At 39.5% G+C, this 24,067-nt stretch overlaps 1 long non-coding RNA gene and 1 pseudogene across 4 annotated transcripts in view; one reads left to right on the forward strand and one right to left on the reverse strand.

The window, feature by feature from the left end:
• Positions 1 to 24,067, forward strand: part of LOC132694591 (uncharacterized) — a 59,511-nt gene that overhangs the window by 6,302 nt on the left and 29,142 nt on the right. The gene's annotated exons all lie outside the window — the stretch shown is intronic.
• On the reverse strand, positions 22,819 to 23,513 carry LOC132694589 (large ribosomal subunit protein uL24 pseudogene; annotated as a pseudogene).

The following is a 24,067-nucleotide window of genomic DNA, read 5'->3' on the forward strand; positions in this document are numbered from 1 at the left end:
TTCCCTGTTGGGATAGGGAAGCAGGATCAGGATGAAATGGGCAAACATATCATTCTGACCTGGGTGTGTGATCTCAGATCCTCTTGACTATTGTTTGTCTGGTCAACACTGACTGGTTGCACTTAGGTAGGTGTCAAATGTTAGCTCTCTGTTGGACACATGAGTGATGTTTTTAGTAGCTCTGAAGGATTTCTGCAGTGCACACTTCTTTGAAGTGGGAGTGCTGTCCCTGGCCTGACTTCTTGCAAACCCCCTTAGCTCCATCACTGACAGTATACCCAAAGGCAGACCACACTCTTGGGTGGAATTCTAGCAAGTGTGGCCTCCTTTTGACCAGGGGAGATTCAGGCAGGGTCTGCCTTATGGTTGTACGAGCTGTGCTGTAGCACGTTGTCCAGTACTTAGAAGGGTCCCATGCTTGGCTTGATGTTTTGCTGGCACGATCCTGAAATTCTTATTTTTGAACAAGAGGTTCCACATTTTCTTTGGCACTGGGCCCTGCCAGCCCCAGACTCAGGCAGGCATCCCTACTGCACCAGAGTGGCCATATAAGATGCTCCACTGCTCCCCCACCATCCCATCAATTTTTCCCATTTCTCTCCAATCCTCTTTCCTTTTTCAGACAGATCGACAAGTCTCACATACCAAGTACCAAGCTGCCTCCAATTAGGAGATTCAAGGTCAGAGCTCCTTGTCTCATGAGTACTACCACTCCTTACAGGTTCCCTTCCAAAATATCCTCCACGGAGACAAGAAAAAAGCTCTATGACCCCTCACTACCTCACTAAGCTGAAAATAGGCAACTCTTTCAGCTCACCATAATCAATTATATTTTCTATGGAGAATCTATGGATTTGTTCTCTAATAAATATAAATTAGGCATTTATACTTCCTGCTGGGAAATTTGGGGCTAAAAAATGCTTGTGTACTTGAGATCTCCAGATATAAGCTGGAAAACGATAGTGGATGGTATTGGGGAGAATATAGAAAGATAATCTCATAACTATCCTCACCCACTGTTGTGAGCTAGATCCTGTGGCCACCACCCAAATATCCATCACCTTTCTCCCATGTCCAACAGCCTGAATTAACACCACACTCCAATTCCAAACATGGTTCCTGAGTAGTCTAAACCAGTGTTTCTCAAACTTTAGTGTGTATAACCATCCGGAGAGTTAAAACACAGATCCCTGGGCCTCATCCCCAGAGATTCTGATTTAGCAGGTCTGGGGTGGAGCTTACTAGCATTTCTGAAAGGGGAACTGTATGTGGCCACAGGTAGGAGGCAAGTTTGAAACAAGCATTCACTAATGGGAGGCCTTGCTAAGAAAATGTCTTATTTTTCTTTCTTTTTTTTTTTTCAATGTTTATTTATTTTTGAGAGAGAGAGGAAGTGAGCTGGGAGGGGCAGAGAGAGAGGGGAACAGAGGATCTGAAGCAGGCTCCATGCTGACAGCAGAGAGCCCAACGTGGGGCTCAAACCCATGAACTGTGAGATCATGACCTGAGCCAAAGTCAGATACTCAACCAACTGAGCCACCCAGGAGCCCCTCATTTTTATTTCAAAATAATCTCAAACACAGAAAAGTTACACGGAGAGTACACAACTTTGACCCCAAATCAGCATTTTTATAATTTGTCATGTCTGTTTATCATTGTCTTGCTCTACACACACACACACACACACACACACACACACACAATTTATTTTCAGAATTATTTGAATGTAGGTTGAATACATCATACCCATGTACGTCTTAATAATTCATGTATTTCTAAGAACAAAGAGATTCTCTTACACACTAGTCCCCCCGATACATTCCAAGACTCCCAGTGGATGCTTAAAGCCACAGATATTACCATACCCTATATATGCTATGTTTTTTCATATACATACATACATACATATCTATGATAAAGTTTAATTTATAAGTTAGGCACAGTGAGACATGAACAATGACTAATAATAAAAGACCAATTATAATAATATATTGTAATAAATTTATGTGAATATGGCATCTTTCTCACAAAATACCCTATCATACCATACTGACACTTTTTCTTCTTGTGATGATGTGACATGACAAATGCCTATGTGATGAGATGAAGTGAGGTGAATGACATAGGCATAGTGACATAGTGTCGGGCTACTGACCTTCTGATGATTTGTCAGGAAGATCATCTGCTTCTAAACTACAGTTGACCATGGGTAACTGAAATCATCATGGAAAATGAAACCAGGGATAAAGGGGGAACTACTGTATATTCAGAGTACAACAATCAAGTTCAGAAAATGTAACATTGATCTAAAACTTTAATCTATTACCCATATTCCAATGTATCCATTGTCCAAACGGTGTTCTTTAAAGCAGTTTGTTCCTCTGGCACAGAACCCCATTCAGGATCACATGTAGCATTTAGTTGTCAAATCTCCTTAGTCTCTTTTCATCTGTACCAATTCCTCAGCCATCCTTTGTCTTTAGTGACATTGCCATTTTTTAAGAATACAGGCCCTTTATTTATAGGATATTCCTAAATTTGGATTTGTCTTGCATCTCTTCATAATTAGATGAAGTTAAGCATTTTCAGTCAGAATACTATATAAGTGATGATGTCTTCTTCCCCAGGTACCATCTGCCCCCCTTGTGATGATATTAATTTTAACCACTGTCAAAGACAGTGTGTAGGATAGGAGTTTAGGAATAATCTCAAACCAGATCTCTTTTTAAGGTATGGTTCATAAGAAACAATCTGTTAGCCTGGGAAAACTCTGGAAATGCAGGCCAATCTCAAAGCAGCAGCAAGTCTGATTTTCCTGCCACGAATGCCGTTCAGCCCATCTCCTGACCCTTAACCTCTCTGTTTCCAAAGCTGAAGTGTGACATCAGTCTACTTTATTTCCCTACCTGCAGAGGCCAAACAGCAAGCTCCCCAAGTGGAACCTTTGAAGTTCCTCCCACTAGACTAGATGTGAGTGTCAACCACCACCTTCTCCCCTCCACACCTGGGTCCTCTCCCATGCACTGAGGTGGGGCAGGACAGAACACAGACACAACTCACTACAAAGCACTTGCCATCACAAAATTCTCTCTTATCTCCAACAGCTCAACTGTTTTATATCTTTGGTCTGGGAGCAGGGTTTTTAAGCATTATAGCCCCAGTTTTCAAATATTTTCTTTTAAAATTTGCATCTTGGTCTCATTGTATTTTGAGGCCTCCAATGAGACTCCCAAATTAGCATCCTATTAAACTTCCAACTTATTTGATAGGGTCGTAGCTCTTAGAGGTATTTACACTACTTGCCATTGAATTGCTCATGGCCTCATTCCTATAACAAAGAAGAATGGAAATTTTAAAGAAAAATATATGGATATTTCAAATCTTGCCTACTTCAATTTACAATGATTCTTCCTAAATATAATTTCATGCTTCCATCTATATATCAGGATAGCATTTATCAATCACTTCAGAGGATCTCATACCTCTATACCAAAATTTTTAAGAATACAACATCACATAGAACTGATTTCAGTTTTAATTTGCCTTTTGCCAGTCTTTACCAAAGAATAATCACCAAGGTTTCATTTTCCTTAACTATAAAATGAGGGAAATAATGGTGCCCACCTCCTACGCTCCTTGTGAGGTTTAAATTAGAAAATACACTTAAAGGGCTTGGCACGTTACCTGCCACAAAGTAAGTGCTCAATAAATGCTAATTATTTTTGTGATTATCATTATCTGAGAGAAAAGCAATACTGAAGGTCATAAGAAAACCAAATATCAGAGATATTGTGACCCATTCAAGAGGATGCACTAGTGACTGAGCCAGCACTAGCCTGTCTCCAGAGACTCTGAGTCAACAGCTCTTTCATTTACACATCAGTCCCTTCAGTAAACAGTAGTAAATGCTTGATAATTATTGAAATTTTGATCTCTTTCAGGGAGATTTGGATTTTTTTTAAAGTCTATAAGAGAAAGAAATCCAATTTTTAACAGGAAAATTTCAGACATAATAGGGAAAACAAGTTTTGAGACCAAAAGAAAGAGAAGTGGTTAAATTTCCAGCCTGGTGTTACAAAACCACCCAAAAATGTCACATGGGACCTCTGCCTTCTACAAGCTGACAGCTTTTATCTCTTCACGGAAGGGAGCAGATAAAACCCATACGGAAAACAGCCATCTGACACCAGAGAATGCTGTCATGCTTGCAGTCCCCTGGGTGATAATGGGGAAGATGTACTCCAAACTTTGACCATCCCTCACCTCTTACAAACTTCTGGTGATCATAAGGGCAGCTTGCCCTGTTAAGGTCCTAACATGCAAATTAAGAGAGACTTCTTAAACTGTAGTCCAGGTGCTAAGATCCCCCAGGATTTCTGAGCAGTTGCTCTTAAATGATTACTTTAGTATTTTAAACTGTCCTGATGAAGGGAAACAGACAAATAAGGCTAAACTCACCAGTAGTAAATGTCCATGGGAATAAAAGATTTGAGAACAAGTCTTGGTAGAGGGGAAAGATATAGACTGTGAGGAAGGAAACTAACATATATTAACAACATTCATGTTTGAATCTCTGTGCGGAGCACTCTTCATACAATATGTAATAACCTCCAGGAGATAATCACTATTTTAACCCCATTATTTAAATGTTTATTTTTGAGAGAGAGGGGGCAGAGAATCAACAGTGGGCTCTGCACGGGTAGCAGAGAGCCTGACATGGGGCTCAAACCCACAAATCTCAAGATCATGACTTGAGCTGAAGTCGGATGCTTAACCGACTGAGCCACCGAGGCTCCCCTATCCCCATTTTATAGCTGAAGAAACTGAGACTTAGAGAAACTAAGGAATCTATCCAAGATCCCCCAATTAGTAAGATACATGGAGAGAAAAGAGAAGATAGCACCATAATTCAGATAAGGGCAAAACCAGGGAAGATACTCAGAAGTCTTTTTTCCCACCCCCAGCCTCTTCCCCAAGTTTGCCTTGGTTTCCTCTCTTAAGTGTATATGGTAGGCATTGTAGTTCTGTGGGCTTGCTGTGTGCATTATTTCAGGCATATACCTCCTGGTTACCCAACCAAAACATGGGTTTGCTCAAGGCAAGAGCTCTGTCCTGTACTTCTCTTGCATATCCCCTCACACCCACACACAGTGCTGAAGTCATTAGTGCAGGAAATACTCTTGAATCCCGGTCATGCTGACTCCATTCCATGATCTGCTTAGGGCAAATGCTCTGGAAATGGGATCTTTCCATGGGCTTTTCAGTCTTTTTAAGTCATTTGGTGGTATGCGGGCCAAGTAAATATCTGAAGGACTAAGAGGAACAAGATGAGTGTTTATTTAAATGATAGGCACATTTACAAAGCACCAAAGGAGTAAACTTCAGAGAGGTCAGAAGCTTGGGCCTCCTGAGGTGTGCTTCTGGAAATGTGACTTGCACTTAACCAGTCTCAGAGCCAACTCCTTAGAGGATGGGGAAAGGGAGGGGGGTAGGCTGGGGTGGCAGTGCTGTACCAGCTACGTGTGCAGGCAGGCACATGGCCACAGTCTTCAGGCCTGATTATTTGTAAGAATTAGATATATGATAAAGGAAACATCAAAAAGCAATGAGAAAGCATAAGATTACTCAAGAATTAATGTTGAGGTTATTATTTACTTATATGGAGAATACCAGTTTCGTACAGTTTTAGGATATCACATAATATGTTAAGATAAAAATAAATTTAGGTGCGGGTGCCTGGGTGACTCAGTGGGTTAAGCGACCAACTCTTGGTTTTGGCTCAGGTCATGATCTCACAGTTCCTGAGATAGAGGCCACATTGGGTTCCAAATTGGGATTCTCTTTCTTCCTCTCTGCCTCTCCCCTGCTCTCTCTCTCTCTCTCTCTGTCTCTAAATCAATTAATTAAGTAAATAAGTAATTGTTCAGGTGAATATATTATTACTCAATATTTCTAAAATATCCCCCCAAAATTGAATTTAAATTTAGCACTCTATGAATAAGGGATTTCTTAATTTAGAAATACATATGCCTTAATATAAAAATATAAAACAATATATCAAGTAAGTGTGTTTCATACAACTTTTAATTTTTATGTCAAAACTCTAATAAAATTAAAAAGTAGACAACAAAATGAGAAAACTTTGCAACAACTGTTATATGCAAAAGATTGATTATAGGAAAGAAATCAAAGTAATATAATAGTGAGATATCATTTCTCATGTATCAGATTAGCAAAATATTTTTTATTATAGTAACCAATGCTGATATTGAAACAACCAATCTCATATCTTCTACAACCATTTTAAATGGCAAAATGGAACTACTGAATATATCCTAAGGATATAATCTTATATTTGAAAAATACTTTATTCACAATTGTGTTTATCATAATATGAATAATAATAAACCTTGGTGGTAAAGTAAATATTGCACAATAGCAAATGTAAGCTGTAGCAGCTGACATATGTAGCCAATAATTCTTATTAAGAATATGTAATAATATATAAAACGACTTATATCATGACTTTAAAAGCAGGATAAGGGCACCTGGGTGGCTCAGTCAGTTGAGTATCTGATTCTTAATTTCTGCTCAGGTTATGATCTCATGATTCATGACATCAAGCCCTGGGTCAGGCTCTGCACTGATAGCACAGAACCTGTTTGAGATTCTCTCTCCTTTTCTCTCTGCCCCTCCCCTGCTCTCTCTCTCTCTCAATAAATATATAAACAGTTAAAAAAAAAATAAGGGCGCCTGGGTGGCTCAGTCAGTTAAGTGTCCGACTTCAGCTCAGGTCATGATCTCACAGTTTGTGAGTTTGAGTCCTGCGTCAGGCTCTGTGCTGACAACTCAGAGCTGGAGCCTGCTTCAGATTCTGTGTCTCCCTCTCTCTGCCCCTCCCCAGCTTGCACTCTGTCTCTCTCTCTCTCAAAGATAAACATTAAAAAAAATTAAAAATAAATAAAAATAAATAAAAAATAAAAGCAAGATAAAAGTTCATACTGAGTATGGTCACTAAAATGTAGGAAAAATAAACAACAAAAAAAAAAGACTTGCATGATAAAACTATGGGTAATGTTTTTTTACTTTTCTAATGTTTTAGAGCGTATATGTTACCTTTTAAATGGAAAATAAAAACACAGAAATAAATGACATCTGCTTTTAAGTTGAAAAATTTGAAAGAAGAAATTATGAGAAAGATTTTTCTTTTTTTTAATTTTTTAATGTTCATTTATTTTTGAGAGAGAGAGAGAGAGACAGAGTGTGAGTGGGGGAGGGGCAGAGAGAGGGAGACACAGAATCCAAAACAGGCTCCAGGCTCTGAGCTGTCAGCACAGAGCCCGACATGGGGCTCAAACTCACCAACTGTGAGATCATGATCTGAGGCAAAGTCGAATGCTTAACCAACTGAGCCACCCAGGTGCCCCATGAGAAAGATTTTTCAAAAAAGTCTAAGTTAACACAGCAGAGTGAAGGCAGGACAGTAGAAGATGAAATCATCAGATTCGGTTGTGCAGCATACATGCTTGGAAACTTTTGGTTGTGGTGTTTTAATTAATCTTTTCCTATTAATGCACACTTTCAAGAAAATGTTGATCATGTTCTATGTAGTGAGGTCATTAGTAGAGCACATACCTTCAAAGCATTTAGTAACTCAGTTTTTGCTGGGCCAGTCTTCTGTCATCTTTCTGAACATCTCAGTGGAGAAAGGTGCCAAGTGAAAATTCAAGAAGCCTGTAGAATTCGAATCCACCCTTCTTGGCAGAAATGGATTTAAGACCGGAATACCGTTGTCCATAACAACCTTATCAGTGTTTGGAGTCTGCGTATTTCTGGGTACCATGTTCCAGGAAACTTGTTCCCATTTTTTTGCCTTAGCTATGGGCCTTGGGCTAAGCCTGATCTCCACTGCAATCTCTGCTTATCAAACTGGAACAGGCATGATATTGAATACACCTTGCAATAAATGACACAGAAATATTGATAGATAAAATGCTAAACTCTTTTCAATGGGAACCTCGTACAGATATTCAAATATGTGGGCCTAAACTCAGCTCAATCAGATTGTATCGCTCTTAAGAATGCTTTAAGACACTTGAACTAATCTAATCTAGTATCTTTCCTGTAGAAGTGAAGTTTACACTACAGAACACTGTTTGCCTTCAAATACTAACCCATCACAGCTGCTTCACTCTGACTTTCATTTCCCGGAAAGGATGGACACCTGCCTAAGACGTCACTTCTTACCCATGTTTGTATGTAAACTATGCTATCACAACACCAAGTTTTGAACACATGCTCACTTCCTTGTAGACTGTTTAAGGGTCTGTCTTTGCATTATAGAATTTCTGAGAGAATGTATAAATGGCAGTGGGTAGGACCAGAGGCTGGCCAAGGAGTAGTGGTAGAAAGTTTAGGAAAACTTGTTAACAGCATCTGTTCTGTTTACTTCTGATGAACATGCTAATTTACTCACAGGTTACAATTCTTCCATTCCCACAGCATTTGAAATATCCTTCCCATATGTCTAATACTAATACCTTAGTATTTGTTAATATTATGCCGTCTCCTCAAATACACAGGCATACACATGCCCATGAAAATTTGTACCATATTGGTTTTTCAGCAGCTGTATTACAAGTCTACATTAACTTTACATTCTTAGGGTTTTATCATCTGTCTTGCAGTCATTAGAATTTTCTTCCAACTTAACATTTACATGACCTTTTTTTTCCTTCACAGACTTTCGTGTTGTCAGCCCTATTCTTAGACCAAAGACAGGGATATGGAGAGAGAGGAGATGTCATTTTCTCTACTCTGACCCCTGCTGCAACATAGCCCACCAATCCAGGTGACATCATCCACCAGCACCATTCATGTTTATTTCCAATAGAGCTTTTGTCCTTTCTCAAGAGCCCTGTGAAGGTTTACATTGCATTAGATGCTTTCATGTTGCTCCACTTCTGGGTAATTACCCATTTCTTCCACCAAATTGATGGAAATATCAGCCTCTATTCCCCCCCCCCCCCCAAAACTCAGTCTCTCTGTGCTCTTGTCATCCATGACTAGGTCAACCTGGAACCAATAAGACAGGGTTTGGAAACAAACTAATTGTGTTGTATTCACCTAAAAATGTTCTTTAAAAGCAAGTAGATATGAACACTTTAGATGCTTTATTTTTTTTAATGTTTATTTATTTTTGAGACAGCAAGAGACAGAGCACAAGTGGGGTAGAGAAAGACAGAGGGAGACACAGAATCTGAAGCAGACTCCAGGCTCTGGGCTGTCAGCACAGAACCGGACGTGGGGCTCAAACTCATGAACCACAAAATCATGACCTGAGCTATGGTCAGATGCTTAACCACTTGAGCCACCCAGGTGCCCTTTAAATGCTTTAAATATAACCATTTATTCAAAGTTAAAGGGACATACTAGCATTTTATTTATTCCACAAATCTTTATTGACCACCTACTATGTGCCAGGAACTATGCACATAGTTATTCCAGAAACTGTTTCTGCCCTCAAAAACTTTGACGTAAACCTCCATTAGAAAGTGCCTCCTGTTTTTGTAAGCCATGTAAAATTGGATAGGTATTAAGAAAAAGGAAAACACTGATATTAAATATCTTGTGAATGTTATGCTCCGGTTCATCATGCTTGCAGATGGAATTCTAAAATCAGAATCAAGGTAAAATTTGAATGAAGTAGGAAAAAATTACCCTTTAAACATTAGAATCTAATCAAGAACTGTCATACACTCAGTGTCCAAGTTATGAGGTCAGTCAAACAGAGGGAGGAGTATATGAACAATTCCCTTCTCAGGAACTACACCCACTGAGAGGCAGATGAAATCTCCCCCACACAAGTTGCTATTTTCCTCTTTATTTTCTGGACAAAATGTTAAATTTTCAGTTAAACTGGATTATATTTTAACTTCACAATAAAAACTAAGCTCGTGAGCTTCTTCGACTGTCACTTACCTCTGATAGGGATATTTTGTCACGTATGTTATTAAGAAATAATTTAAGGGGGTTGCCTGGGTGGCTCAATTGGTTAAACATCCCGACTTCAGCTCAGGTCATGATCTCACAATTTGTGAGTTTGAGCCCTGAGTCAGGCTCTGTGCTGACAGCTCAGAGCCTGGAACCTGCTTTGGATTCTGTATCTCCCTCTCCCTCTGTTCCTCCCCCACTCCCTGTGTGTGTGTCTCTCTCTCTCTTTCTCTCTCTCTGAAAAATGAATAAACATTAAAAAAAGAAAGAAGGAAATCATTTGACAGAAGGATGAGAGTTTAGAAAATTGGTGCTCTGAGGGAGAAAAATCAAACCATATATTGTCACCCATGAACAATATGCATAATGGCACGTGCCCACCAAAGCATACATTTAAAAAATCCTAGAAACATATATTGTTAAGATAATTATTAATTATAGAGACTCTCAAGGATAAAAAGGCAGATGTCATAGTTTAAATGAAAATTAAGGGATGTCAAATATTTTTACATTAAAAATATCTTAGGGGTGCTTGGCTGGCTCAGTCGGTGGAACGTGTGATTCAATCTTGGGGTCATGAGTTCAAGCCCCATGTTCAGCATAGAGCTTACTACAAAATTAAAAAAAAAAAAAAATATATATATATATATATATATATACACACACACATATATATACATTATATATAATATATAAATGTAAGTTATATATTATATATAAATATGTATGTATATATATAATGTATATGTTTATATATATTTACATGTAAATATTAGGTCAATAAAGTGGCTAACCAAAAAGGTTGAACATCTGTATAAACAGTATTTTCTATATAAAAAAGCCAAACACGTTTTATTATCTGTTTCCATCATTTATCCCAAATTGAAATAGATTCATAAGTTTTCTGTGTGTGAATTTCTTACAATTAAATACTATTCTGGTGATATATCTTGATACTTAACAGATGTGTTTTATCAGTTCTAAAGAAGACAAAAGTGGGAATTTTTTAAATTACATACACTTAAAACTTATAGAAAGAGAAAGAAATGCAAAAGGAATATAAGGGAAAGGAAGAGGAGACTTTAAGAGGGGTAATAATGGAGGGAGGAAGACAATGTATCTCAGGATGCAAGAAATACAGGGATGGAAAAGAAAGGAGACGAGGGAGGTGATATACTCTGAATCTCACTGTTTAGAAACTGGAGGAGGGAAGAAGTCTCACTGGCCAGTTTGAGGGTGGCACTGAGGACAGACAAGGGGTTTTGCCCTGCTTCCAGTTAGGGCTCCAAAAGGAGGCTCTCAAGCAATTGTCAGCCACACTAATGGGAGAGCAGTATGTCATGGCAGAGAAAAAATAGCAATCCTGTGTAAATGGACAGAGAAGGAAGTTTGAGAGCAGGTCCCAGAGTTTCTAGTCCATGTGGTATAGATGGAAGCCCAAAGTGCTGATTCTAAAGGTAAGAATGTGAAGGCATGTGAGCTGAGACGCAGTGGGGCTGCTACAGGGCCACTGTACAAATCACTTTCCGCTCTGGTGAAGGGTGAGATGATCCATAATCCACTAGGCTAGTGGCCAGATAGAGAACAGGGCAGAAACTTGGAGGGAACCGTAGTGAGCAAGATGATGCCAAGTCAGTCAAGGAGAACCAATGAGATCCAGTCAAGCTAAGTGAGTTACAATGAGTTACAGACCTCAGTCAAGAATGCCAACAGAGCCAGCAGCAACCTGGCAGACAAGAGACATTACCACAGAGAACAGAGAAGCCAGAATACAGAACAAGGAAACCCTCCCCCCAAAGCCACAAGGTCACAAAACCACATCCTGCCAGGTGAAATCTAAAAGGCCAAACATTTGACATGTAGCTAAAGAGATTATTTAAATGTATGTAACTGGATCAAATTTTCAACAGAAATGGACAGAAGTCAGCTTTGTCCTAGTCATCCAGCAGGTGGAGTGTTGATGAAGATCAGATCAGCCTTAGACAATTAAGTTTTATTTTTCTTTTTAGCTTTTTTTATTTTTATTTTACAAGTAACCTCTATCCCCAGTGTGGAGTTGAACTCATGACCCTGAGACCAAGAGTCACCTGTTCTACCAACTGAGCCAGCCAGGAGCTGCTCTTTTTAGCTTTTTTTTTTTTTTTTTTTTTTTTTTTTTTTAGATATAATTGACATAAAACGTTGTATAAGTTTAAGATGTACAATGATATGATACAATGAAGTTTTAGAGAAATAAAGGAGCTACATTTCCTCTGCATCTCTGATTTGCAGCATAAGTAAATATGGGGCCCCCCAAAATATGACTTCTCTGCTTATTAGTCAATGTACGGTATTTGATGATGCCAAACTCTGTTGTTTCTGAGCATTTGCAGAGAAATAAAGAATATGCTTCATGAACCTTCTTTGATCTCTGCAGCCAGAAGCAATCCATCCCTCTTCTGAATTTTCATAGCAGATCAGTTCTTGAAATGTGGCCCCTAGACATCGGAACTTGTTAGAAATGCAAATTGTTGGACCCTATCCCAGATCTATTGCAGCAGGAACTTGGGGAGGGGAGGCGGCAATCTGTATTTTAACAAATCATTTAACAAGTATCAGAATATTTGCTAACATTTGAGAACCACTGTCAGCACTTTGTACCTCTTTTATGAGATCTATTACATTCTAGCATTATGGTTTTAGTTTTACTGTCCTGTGGCTCCCAGGTTAGAATATTCTATCTCATCAGACCATAAATATGCATTAATCATCCTTGTCACAGTCATTACCAAGCCCCTGAGTTATACTTCTCAATTCCTTGCAGATTTACCTCTGGGCTCATTGTTACTTTTGCTAACACTTCTCTGGTCATAACTCATAATACTTTCAATATCTATGTAAATGGTCTTTCTCACATCCTGGCTTCCAACTTAATTCACCCCAAGTCCTCTTCTTCGCTTCAGCTGCTCACTCTATAAGCATGCCATCAGTCCTATCATTACCAATGATTACAACCTACAATATCATTCCTTTTTTAATGTTTTTTAATGTTTTTATTTCTATTTGAGAGAGAGAGAGAGACAGTGCATGAGTGGGGGAGGGACAGAGAGAGAAGGAGACACAATCTGAAGCAGGCCCCAGGCTCTGAGCTGTCAGCACAGAGCCTGATGTGGGGCTTGAGCTCACAAGCCATGAGATCATGACCTGAGCCGAAGTCGGATGCTTAACCAACTGACCCACCCAGGTGCCCCCCACAATATCACTCTTAAGCAGCTTACTCCCTTACTGCCATCTACTTCCTATCTTTCTAACTAACTACAGCTTTAAATCCCCATAATCACACTGACCCACCACGAATCCATGGTAACCTGCCTCTCACCGGTCCTACTTTCCTGTCTTACTCAGTTGGATCAGAACTGATCATTATAACCATTTCCATGCACTATTCTCAACTCTCCTCATCATCTCTTTTTGTGTTATTCACCTAGTAAAACTCCAATCCTGGTCAAAGCCAACGCTCAGCTTGCTCTCTACCTGCACTGCTGATGTACAGTGCCAGAGAAAAATGTAAGACTACACTGACCGTCTCATTCTAAATACATAACTACTGGACCTCGAGGGAATGTGGCAGTCATAACATGCTCTCTGAATCCGTTCGTTCCTCCAGTCTTCTAGATGACTACTTCAAACCTTCTGCTCTTTCTCCAAATGCCAACAGCTCCCGCCCAAACCTTACTTCCATCCTGCTGATAGCCTTGCCACTTATTTCAATGAGAGAATAGAAGCAATTTAAACAAAGCTTCCAAAAGCACCTGCCAACGCATCTATGTCATTTCCTGTGCCTTCTGTCCTCTTGTTATGAACTCACTCCTTACAGAAAATCTTCCGAACAGTTGTGCATATTTTCCGCCTTAAATTTTTCTCCTCCCATTAATTCCTGGAACCCTTTGGCTTTTCCCCATTAATCCACTGAAGCCACTCTTGTCAAAATCACCTGTGACCTCCATGATGCTAAATCAATGGTCTTCTGTCTTCATCTTTCTTGCCCTATCAGCAGCATTGTACACAGTTAATCACTCCCTTCTGTTTGATATATTTTTTCCATCTGGCTTCCAGGACACCATACTCTCCTGACGTACCTTACATTTCATCGCCTACTTTTCAAACTTTATTGGCTCCTTCTTGTATCCCGAACAGCTAAACAAAGGAGGACCCCAGGGCACAGACATTGAACCTCTTATCAGTCTACCTTTACTCACAAGTTTTCCACTCCAAGATGGATTCCAAAGTCTACATCCATCTGCCTAGACACATAGACTTGTTTGTCTAATAGACAACTTTCAGTCGACTGGCCAGCAGCATTTGACACAAGATTGCTCAGGCTGCTGTATGAAAAAAGGATTCAAGGGGATCAAGAAATGATATAGGAACACTAGTGAGAAGGCTAAGGTAAAAAGTAAGGTCCAGGTAAAAAGTAATATTGGTGTGACCTCTAGTTGTGGTAGACATGAAGAACAGTGGAATCATTTAAAATTAGATTAAAGGTGGAGTCAAAGGACTTGATGATGGATTGGAGGGAGGTGGGGAGGAAGAGAAAAAATTGTTATAAGAGACATTATCTCCTAATGTTCAAGGTCGTGACAAACTCTCAGAAAAATAAGCCAAATTGTCCTGTGGGAAGGTATGTCAGAAGCGTAGTAGAATGATACTAACTCTCTAAGGCCAGTTATTTCCTAACAATCTCTTAAAGAACATAACACAGTTATATTTTTCATGTAATGCCCACTAATTGCTTATCCAGCCAGTAATAAATGCAGAACTTCATCTCAGGAGAAAAGTTTCACATACAAATATGTAAATATCTGATTTAAAAAATGAAAAGAACTCTGAGGAGACTCAGGAAATGGATAAGCTCATGACTGTCATGAAGGCACAATTGAGCGCTTGTGATCACTGTACCCAAGTTCCAAGACATCTGCCTTTAAACATGAAACTGTTTAGGGGTGCCTGGGTGACTCAGTGGGTTAAGCATCCACCTTGGGCTCAGGTCATGATCTTGACGTCTGTGAGTTTGAGCCCGATGTCAGGCTCTGAGCTGACAGCGTGGAGCCTGGAGCCTGCTTCGATTCTGTGTCTCCCTCTCTCTCTCTCTCTGCCCCTCCCCTGCTCTCCCTCTCTCTCTCTCTCATAAATAAATAAACAGTAGAAAAAAAATTTTTTTAATTTTGTTAAAAAAAGCCATGAAACTGTTTATTGTACATGAGGTAAAAGGGCAATAAATGCTCGTGCACTGATTGTCTCAAGCTGAATGCAACCAATTTTTAGATGGCACAGTAAGAATTCTGAAATCGTTTTATTTTTCTCTTTTTATGGGAGCGAAAATAAGCCTAGCTCACATTTATTGTTCGTATATGGCCTGTTCATATATTACCTGTCAAATACCGTATGGTAACCTGTTCGTATAAGGCAGGTTACCATGGATTCGTGGTGGGTCAGTGTGATTATGGGGATTTAAAGCTGTAGTTAGTTAGAAAGATAGGAAGTAGACCATAGATTCAGAGAGCCCCTAATTCTTCATAAACACAGAATTTAGCTCTCCTTTTATCTTTACTGAAAAGCCCTTTTCAAATAAAATAATCAGGATGTGGAGGAGAAGGAGCAGGGGGAGGAGGAAGGACACTTTCATTGACACGGAAGGAAAGAGGAAGGTGTTGGGCACAGAAATAGGAGTGTCATTGGTTTGCTCACAGGAAGATGAGGGAACACCATCTGATTCCTTTTTTCTTAGCAAACTGGGGTGAGGAAGAGGGAGAAGCAGAAGAAAGGGAGAAGCTAAAAGACAGAGGGAAATGTGTGAAACCAAGAGAGTGAGAGGGCGAGAGAGGAGCTTACCAAGAAAATTCTTATTTGCAGAATGGAAAATGAAAAGATTGACAGGATGTAACGCTTGCTATGAGAGGGTTGCTAGGATGCAGCTGGGTTCATATTTCATTTTTCTCTGTTCAGAATGTAAAAATCTATGTAGGAACGAACGCCTGGGTGGCTCAGTCGCTTAGTGTCCAACTCTTCATTTTGGCTCAGGTCACGACGTTGCTGTTTGTGGGATCCAGCCCCACGATAGACTCTGTGCTGACAGCACAGAGCCTGCTTGGGATTCTCTCTCTCACTCTCTCTCTCTGCCCCTGCCCCTCCCCCTCCCCCCAAAAAAATAAATAAATAAACATTTTTTAAAAATCTATGTAGTGTTCAGGCATCAAGGAAATCATATGCTGTGTAAATAAACTGAATGTAAACTTTTAAAATTATAAGACTTTAGGTTTATTACTTTGAAACAAATAGCTACCTATTTGCTGCACTGAAAACAATAAGGAAAAAAATTAATCAACAGGAATTCTGTTAACTGTCACTTAAGCAAAACCATTTCCTTTCTTTGAAATCCAGCTGGAAATGTTCACAGGGCAAGGCGTTTGCCGCCAACCCAAGGTACAAACACTCATTACAGGACAAACAGAGGAAATTATTCCATCATAAATCTGTCAGTCATGAAAACAGGCCATTCAGACCCTTACAAAGCCCTTATCTGCTCACTGGTTCTCCTGCTCCTGCTATTTCTCTTTTCTTTCCTCAAGAAGGGACAGACGTTTAGTCATTGGAATCACAGGAACTTGATATGTGGGAGGGGCATTGCAATTCTTCTGGCTCAGGACTCTCCATATGTTTGCATTGCTTTTATATAAATCATCAGGATTTTATGCATGGAAGTCTCCAGTGAAAGAACTCAGTAGCTCTGTAGGGCACCCATTGCATGCTGGACAGCTCTTCCTTCTATTGAACTTAACTCATTTCCCTGATGTGCCTCTGAGTTTGCCCTTTTATTTATTTTTAATTTTTTTGATTTTATTTATTTCTGAGAGAGAGAGAGAGAGAGAGAGAGAGAATGCAAGCAGGGTAGGGGCAGAAAGAGAGGAAGACACAAAACCTGAAGCAGGCTCCAAGCTGTCAGCACAGAGCCGGATGCAGGGCTCGAACTCCGGAACTGTGAGATCATGACATGAGCCAAAGTTGGATGCTTAACCAACTGAGCCACCCAGGTACCCCTGAGTTTGCCCTTTTAAAGGTTTTCACAACTCTGATGTTTATTCTGTATGTTATCCCCTCAAAGAGAGAAGACAGAGATCATACACTGTCCTGACTTCTTTTCTCTAGTAGATAATTCTTGTTCTTATTTCTATTTCCTCCTTCTTCTGTTCTTTCAGAATATCTCTTTGATTGTGCCCCTGTTTGATTATATTTTCAAGTGTGCTGTTCAGAGCTGGATACAATTATCCAAGGATCTTGTCTGATAAGGAAGAGTAGAGTGAACCTATAATTTTTCCTTTGAAGTATTATGTTTATTGCTTGCTATATAACTAATATATTTATTACATATTATCAGAATGATATTCTATTCAAAATGTTAATGCATCTAATGATCCAAAACTTTTGGTGATAATGTCACACTATTGACTCATTGCGGCATGCTGAATAATGGTTCTTTAAAGATATCCATGTCCTACCCCTGGAGTCTGTGAATACGTTACGTTACATGGCCAAAGAACTTTGCAGGTGCCATTAGTTAAGGATCTTGAAAAGGGGAAATTATTCTGGATTATCTGGATGGTTCAATGTAATATCAAGTGTTCTTACAAGAAGGAGGCAGAAGGGCCAGAGTAAGAGAAGGAGATATGACAAGAGAAGCAGTGGTCAGAGTGACGCGGGGCCACAGACCAAGTAGTGTGGGCAGCCTCTGAAGAGCTAAAATAGTCAAGGGAACAAATTCTCTCCTAGAGCCCCCAAAAGAAATGTGGCCCTGCTGAATCATTTTAGACTGCGGACCTCCGGAACTATAAGAGAATAATTTGCATTCTTTTAAGCCACTCAATTTGTGACAATATTATAGAAACTAATACACTCATATTTAGCTTAAGTTAATGTAGGTCTTGTTCATAAATACTATAGCAAAACTCCATGTTACATTTATATGATTGATTTTATGGATATAAAAACAAAACCTTAGCAATTGTTTACATCAATTTTATTTTGCTTGCTTCATCTCTTCCTTTCAGCTGTCAAAAATGTATTAAGGAGCACCTGGGTGGCTCAGTCATTTAAGCGTCCGACTTCGGCTCAGGTTACGATCTCACCATTCCCAAGCTCGAGCCCCATGTCAGGCTCTGTGCTGACAGCTCAGAGCCTGGAGCCTGCTTCGGATTCTGTATCTCCATCTCTCTCTGCCCATCCCCCGCTCATTCTCTCTCTCTCTCTCTCTCTCTTTCTCTCTCTCTCTCTCTCTCTCTCTCAAAAATAAATAAACATTTAAAAAAATGTATCAAAACCTGACCGTGATACCCAAGTGCCCATAATCCTTCTATCATAATGGAATGTACTGATGGTTTTATAATCATTTCTTTCTCTATCATTAATCAAATCACCAATCAAAATTTCTATTAGGGGAGGACAAAGGAAAAAGACAAGAGAGATGTACCTCCCTCCAGATTTTAGAAATCATCATTTATCAATGACTTTGTTATATTTCACTCAACCTACATTTTTCAATTGTATCCAATTCATGAGACTTTCACAAACCTTGAACTGATTCATACCCTTCTGATAGTAATTCTATCAAAGATGAAGTCCCATGAACTTGCTCTTTGTGTATCTGTGCTGGTTTCTGGTGTCCCCAGCTTTATTTTCTAGGTGCTCATAAGTCACTAGTTTTTCTAAAGTAATCAAGAATTTTGCCAGGACAACAATGCATTTATAGGCCCCGGTTTGATGAGTGTAGATACTTAAAAATTCTTTCCTAATATTAAGAAAGATAACAAAATATCTGCACATTGCTTATCTTTTAAAAACGATACCCATATACATATTAGATGAAGTATCTGTTCAAGTCTTTTGTCCAATTTTTTTGGAAAGGGACCGTTTATTTCCTTATGATTAATTTTCAAAGTTCTTTCTAATGTTCTAGATACAAGTATTTTTCAAATACGTGATTTAGAAAATTTTCCCCTGTCTGTACCTTGTCTTTTCATTCTCTTAAAAATGCCTTTCACAAAGCAAACCTTTTACATTTGATAAAATACAATTGGCAAAGCTTTTCTTTTAAAGATGGTGCTTTTGGTTTTGCAGCTAGAAACTCTTTGCCTATCCTCTCTCTTGCTCCTTGTGCCTGAACTAGAGACTTCTGGAGCTCTCACTCTGTCCACAACGATGTCCACATCCCAGTTTCAAATAGACTTGAATCATGCTGGGCAGTGCAGAGTTGTTGTTTTTATTTGTTTGTTTTGTTTTTTTGCTTTTTTTAAAATTTTATTTTAGAGAGAGAGTGAGTGCAAGTGGTGGTGAAGGGGAGAGAAAAAGAGAGGGAGAGAGAGAGACTCCCAAGCAGGCTCCACACTGTCAGCACAGAGCCAGATGGGGGGGCTCGAACTCATGAACCATGAGATCACGACCTGAGCCAAAACCAAGTATGACGCTCCACCAACTGAGCCACCCAGGCACCCCTATCATTTATCTTCACATAAACTTGAACACCAAAAAAAAGCCTGGGGATGGGCAGGGAGAGAAGCAGCAATATACCTCAGCCAGTGGCAGCTGCAGCAGATGCTACCTTTGTCACGCCCACTTCTCCAGTCCCCTCTGCAATTAAAACTCCAGTTGCCGAGAATGAAGAAGAAAGAAGAGGCAGAGAGAAACCCCCACGGACCTACCAAGAGTTAGATGTCAAAAAAAAATTAACATCATGGTTCTGGTTCTGGGATAGATGGAGCTAGCATGCAACCCGTGTCTCCCACTGTGTGCAGCTATAAAACCTGAAAAGCAGGCATGGAACAACTACCCGAGGATTCTGAAAAGTAAGTAGGAACAGGCAGATTGGGGAAGAAAGCCAGAATTTGAAGTAACCCGAAAATGGCAGTGAATGTACTGGTTTTTAAAAACTCTGGGGTGGCTGGGTAACTCAGTTGGTTGAGCATCCTACTCTTGATTTTGGCTCAGGTCATGATCCCAGGGTCGTGGGATCCAGGTCTGCTTGGGGTTCCGTGCTGGCATGGAGCCCGCTTGGGATTCTTTCTCGCCCTCTGCCCCTCCCCCACTCACATTCGCTCTCTCTCAAAAATAAATAAATTAATTAAATATATTTTTAAAAAAGATAAATGATAGACATCATGACATATATAAATCCGTTACTATAAACATTTAGAAAGGATATCTTTCTACATGAACACAATACCATTAGCACAGCCTAATACAATTAACAATAATTCCCTAAGACCTAGACCACATTAAAATTTTTTCAATTGTTCCCAACTTGCAACTGACCAAATATTAGTATTTTAAAGGATGGTAACTGTGTAGAGGTAATCTTAGCTGGCATTCAGGAAAGGCCATTATCTTTTTTGTGTACAAACACCTTCTCAGTGCCCATAGGTCTAACTTCACATGTTTCTCCCATGATGCTCCCCTTCCTGGCATTTTAATCTCCAGCAAGGATAGGAAACAGAGGAGAACACAAATAACTTGCAAAATTTATTGTGGATAATCAGGGAATTAATCATTTTTAGCCTAAATCTATTATTAGTGAATACTCCATGTATGTTGAGTTAAAGATACTTCTTTATTGTGCTATGTTTCAAGCTGCCAGTGATAACTTTTTAATGGGTTATAAATCAGTTTGCTGGATCTGGACCGGCATCGTTTAAAAAAATAAATAGAATAGAAACTTTCAAAGCACATCCCATATAGTAAAGTGTTTTTACGACATTATATTTCAGTTTTCTGTATGTAAATTTACATGTTGTGATTTGCAATAGAAATATATCCCTTATGGTAAGCTGTGGTCAAGAATTTTGAAAGCCACACATCATAGACAATCCAAAGGGGCCTTGTAACTTAGAGAGCTAGCCCCTTTTCCAATATCTACAGAGAATACTTGGATCCAGAAGACCCAGTCTTTCTTTTTTCCTGTACCTCTGGCTGACATGAGATTTCCTACAGATTCAAATATCTGGACAGGTGGGGACGGTGAGTGGTGCACTCACCAGCTAGCCGGGCTTCCTCTCATATAGAGCTCAGAATACCGTGGAATCAGATGGTGTGCCCACAGGGAGAAGACAAGGGCTATAGACAGGAATCGGGACACAAAGCAGGAAAGAGAAGAAGACACAGGTATGAACCCTTAGGCCAACAGCCCTATCTATAAGTCAGCATGCATGGGAGCAAAGATGAGAACAAGCCAAACCATTCTTGCAGCACAACCTAGTGCACACTCTGCAGAGAGATACTTCAGGCGAATGATTGAGGGCCTGGGCTGTAGAACCCGATCCTCTGAGACCTAAGCCCTCTTCTCTTCTTACCAGTCGTGTGCCCTTAGAAAAGTGGACCTCCCTGACTCATTTTTGTCACCTACAAAATGGGAGGAAAAGAGTTATCATCTCCTAGGTTCGTTGTGAGGATTACACAAGTCAGTACCTGTACAAAGTGAGTACATAGCTTCTGGCAAATAAAAGACTCAATAAAAGTAACCATTATTTTTGAAGGGTTTGTGGATGTGAGAGGGAAAGCAGAGAGTAATAAGGAGATGACTAGATAAGGGGTGCCTGGGTGGCTCAGTCAGTTAAGCATCCAACTCTTGATTTCAGATCAGGTCATGATCCCAGGGTCATGGAATAAAACGGGGCGTGGAGCTTGCTTGAGATTCATTCTCTCTCTCTCTCTCTCTCTCTCCCACTCTCTCTTCCTCTCTCTAAAATAAAAATAAATAAAAATGAGATGACTAGATAGAGCAAAATACAATGACTTTCAAATGTAATTACAATATTTTCATTTGACGGATGGGATTCCATATCAAGACAGTCCTGAAGCTGCTTATAACATTTTATTCTCTGTTAAATATGTCATTTGCTCATCATCCTGACTTGGCTGAAGTTACATTCATTGAAATCATGATATGCAGAGATAAATGAGAAGTTAATACTGAATTGAGAAGTGCAAATGTTGATTTTCTAGTATTAGTGTCTTTAATCTAACACTAACGTACTTTAAAATTGCCTACATTTGGCAACATTCATCCCTCATGCTGGGTGTCATCTTCTCTGAAGAGTCCGGTTATCTAGGTCAAAGAGGACTCAGGCAAGCGGAGCACAGAGAGCACAGGAAGGAGTGTGGAATGCAGGGTGGGAAGGCAGCTATCTGTTGAGGATGGGTTGGTGCCAGGGGACATGTGGTTCCCAATGATGGGTCCCAGATTCTAGCAAAGGATACTGGGTGAATGAAAAGAGTGGGTGTGCCTTGTGGAAGCCCAGTTTTACTAGCAAGCAAAGAAGTCCTATAGGGGAATGCTATTGTAAAATTACAGTCTGTAGGTTAACAATTATCCACCCCTACCCCATGAAGGATAACTGCCCTTCCACCCTAACTCGAGGACAGTTAACAGGTAGATGATGTATTGTGAAAGCTCGGCAAACTATTTTTTCCCTCCCTCCCAAAGTATGAAAGAGGAGAGACAAAGCTTACTTTTAATCTCCTTTTTTTTTTCTTCTCTATCCCATTAACCAAACCACTATATATAAATCTGATAGGAAAACGATGTTGATCATACTTTATTTCTGAATGGTTACAGACCATACTCATGGCCACTTCCTGTATGTATTAATTATGAAAAAATGCCCTTGGCTTAAACAGTATTTTAAAGGTAAACCAGTTCTAGGATCCTTAAGGACATTATTCAATTTAATCTTTTATTTTACAAATTGGATGGTGGTATTCTTATCACATTCTTAATTTTTTTTTCATTTTAACAGTTTTTATTTAAAGTCATATATCACATTACTTTATTCCCGCATCTTCTCAATTGTTTCCTCATAGTTGCCCTTTCCCTTTCCTACTTGGTGAGATTTGGCTTCACGTTCAAGGATCTTTTTGGCATCTTTGTCCAGTTTTGGTCTAGTGATAACTACCTTGCCAGGGTGAATGTCCACATGGACAGCTGTGACATTCGCCTTCTCTCACTGTACTTGTTCAGGGTAGATGACGTATTTCCTCCTGTAAGCCTGGACTACTTTGCCAATTTGCTGACCTTTGTAGTGTCCTCACTCAACCTGTACTTTATCATCCTTTCAGATGGGCATGGATCAAATGTCGTACTTCTGTCTCAGCTCTTTGGAGACAGGGGAAGGCATAATCTTCCTGTGCATGTGGGAAGGTATGTCGAAATGCCTTTTATAGTTCTTGCTCTGGTCAGAAGCCACAAAGGGATTGAACTTCATTTAGGCCTCCAGCACTTCCTTAATTTTTACTTTCTTTACTTTTAAATGCAAGTATAAACTCCCAGCCCTTGGGAGGATTAGATGCATGTACATTAGACTATATACCTTTTTGACTCTCCTTTCCTGATATCATTGCTCAAATGGAGCCCTTCTGACAAATTTTTATGGTCTCTACCCCCACATGGTCAGTCCCACAGAATCCCAACAAATCTGGAGTCCAGAGGAAAGGAAGATAGGGAGTGCATTCCTCATGCATGCATGTCTATTTATATATAGTATGCCTCCAGTATTTACGGCTTGTAACAAACCAACTGTAATCTGAAACCCTACTGTATAATAAACATTGTTAATAACCAACTCCTGGAAATTGCTAACTTCTAGAAAGACTGTTAAGCCAATTAAATTATACCCTTTTGACATATAATGAAAATTTCTTCCCTAAAGCCAATGTCCACATTTGAAATAATTTAATAGGAAAGAATTTTAAGAGAACATTCTTTGAACAAAGGGTAGGAGAGAAAAATGTCTAGTAGAAAAGAGCATTCTCTAGGCATATAATATTCAGTTGATCAAAAGCTGAGTGAACTTCATTTATTTTTCACAGGGTTCTATCATAGGACTGCTAGGTTGGTAAGACCACTTTGCTTCTCAAATTACAGCAATAATGCGAAGCCTCAGTATCCTATTACATGCTACACATTTTTGTTGCTAAATTACATAAGAAATATTGGTATGGTATTTTTCTTACTCTCTGGTGCATCATCTTGGGCCTCTATTCTCTTTCCAGC

The sequence above is a fragment of the Panthera onca genome, chromosome B4 (assembly GCF_046562875.1).
Source record: "Panthera onca isolate mPanOnc1 chromosome B4, mPanOnc1 haplotype 2, whole genome shotgun sequence".
NCBI classification, from domain to species: domain Eukaryota; kingdom Metazoa; phylum Chordata; class Mammalia; order Carnivora; family Felidae; genus Panthera; species Panthera onca.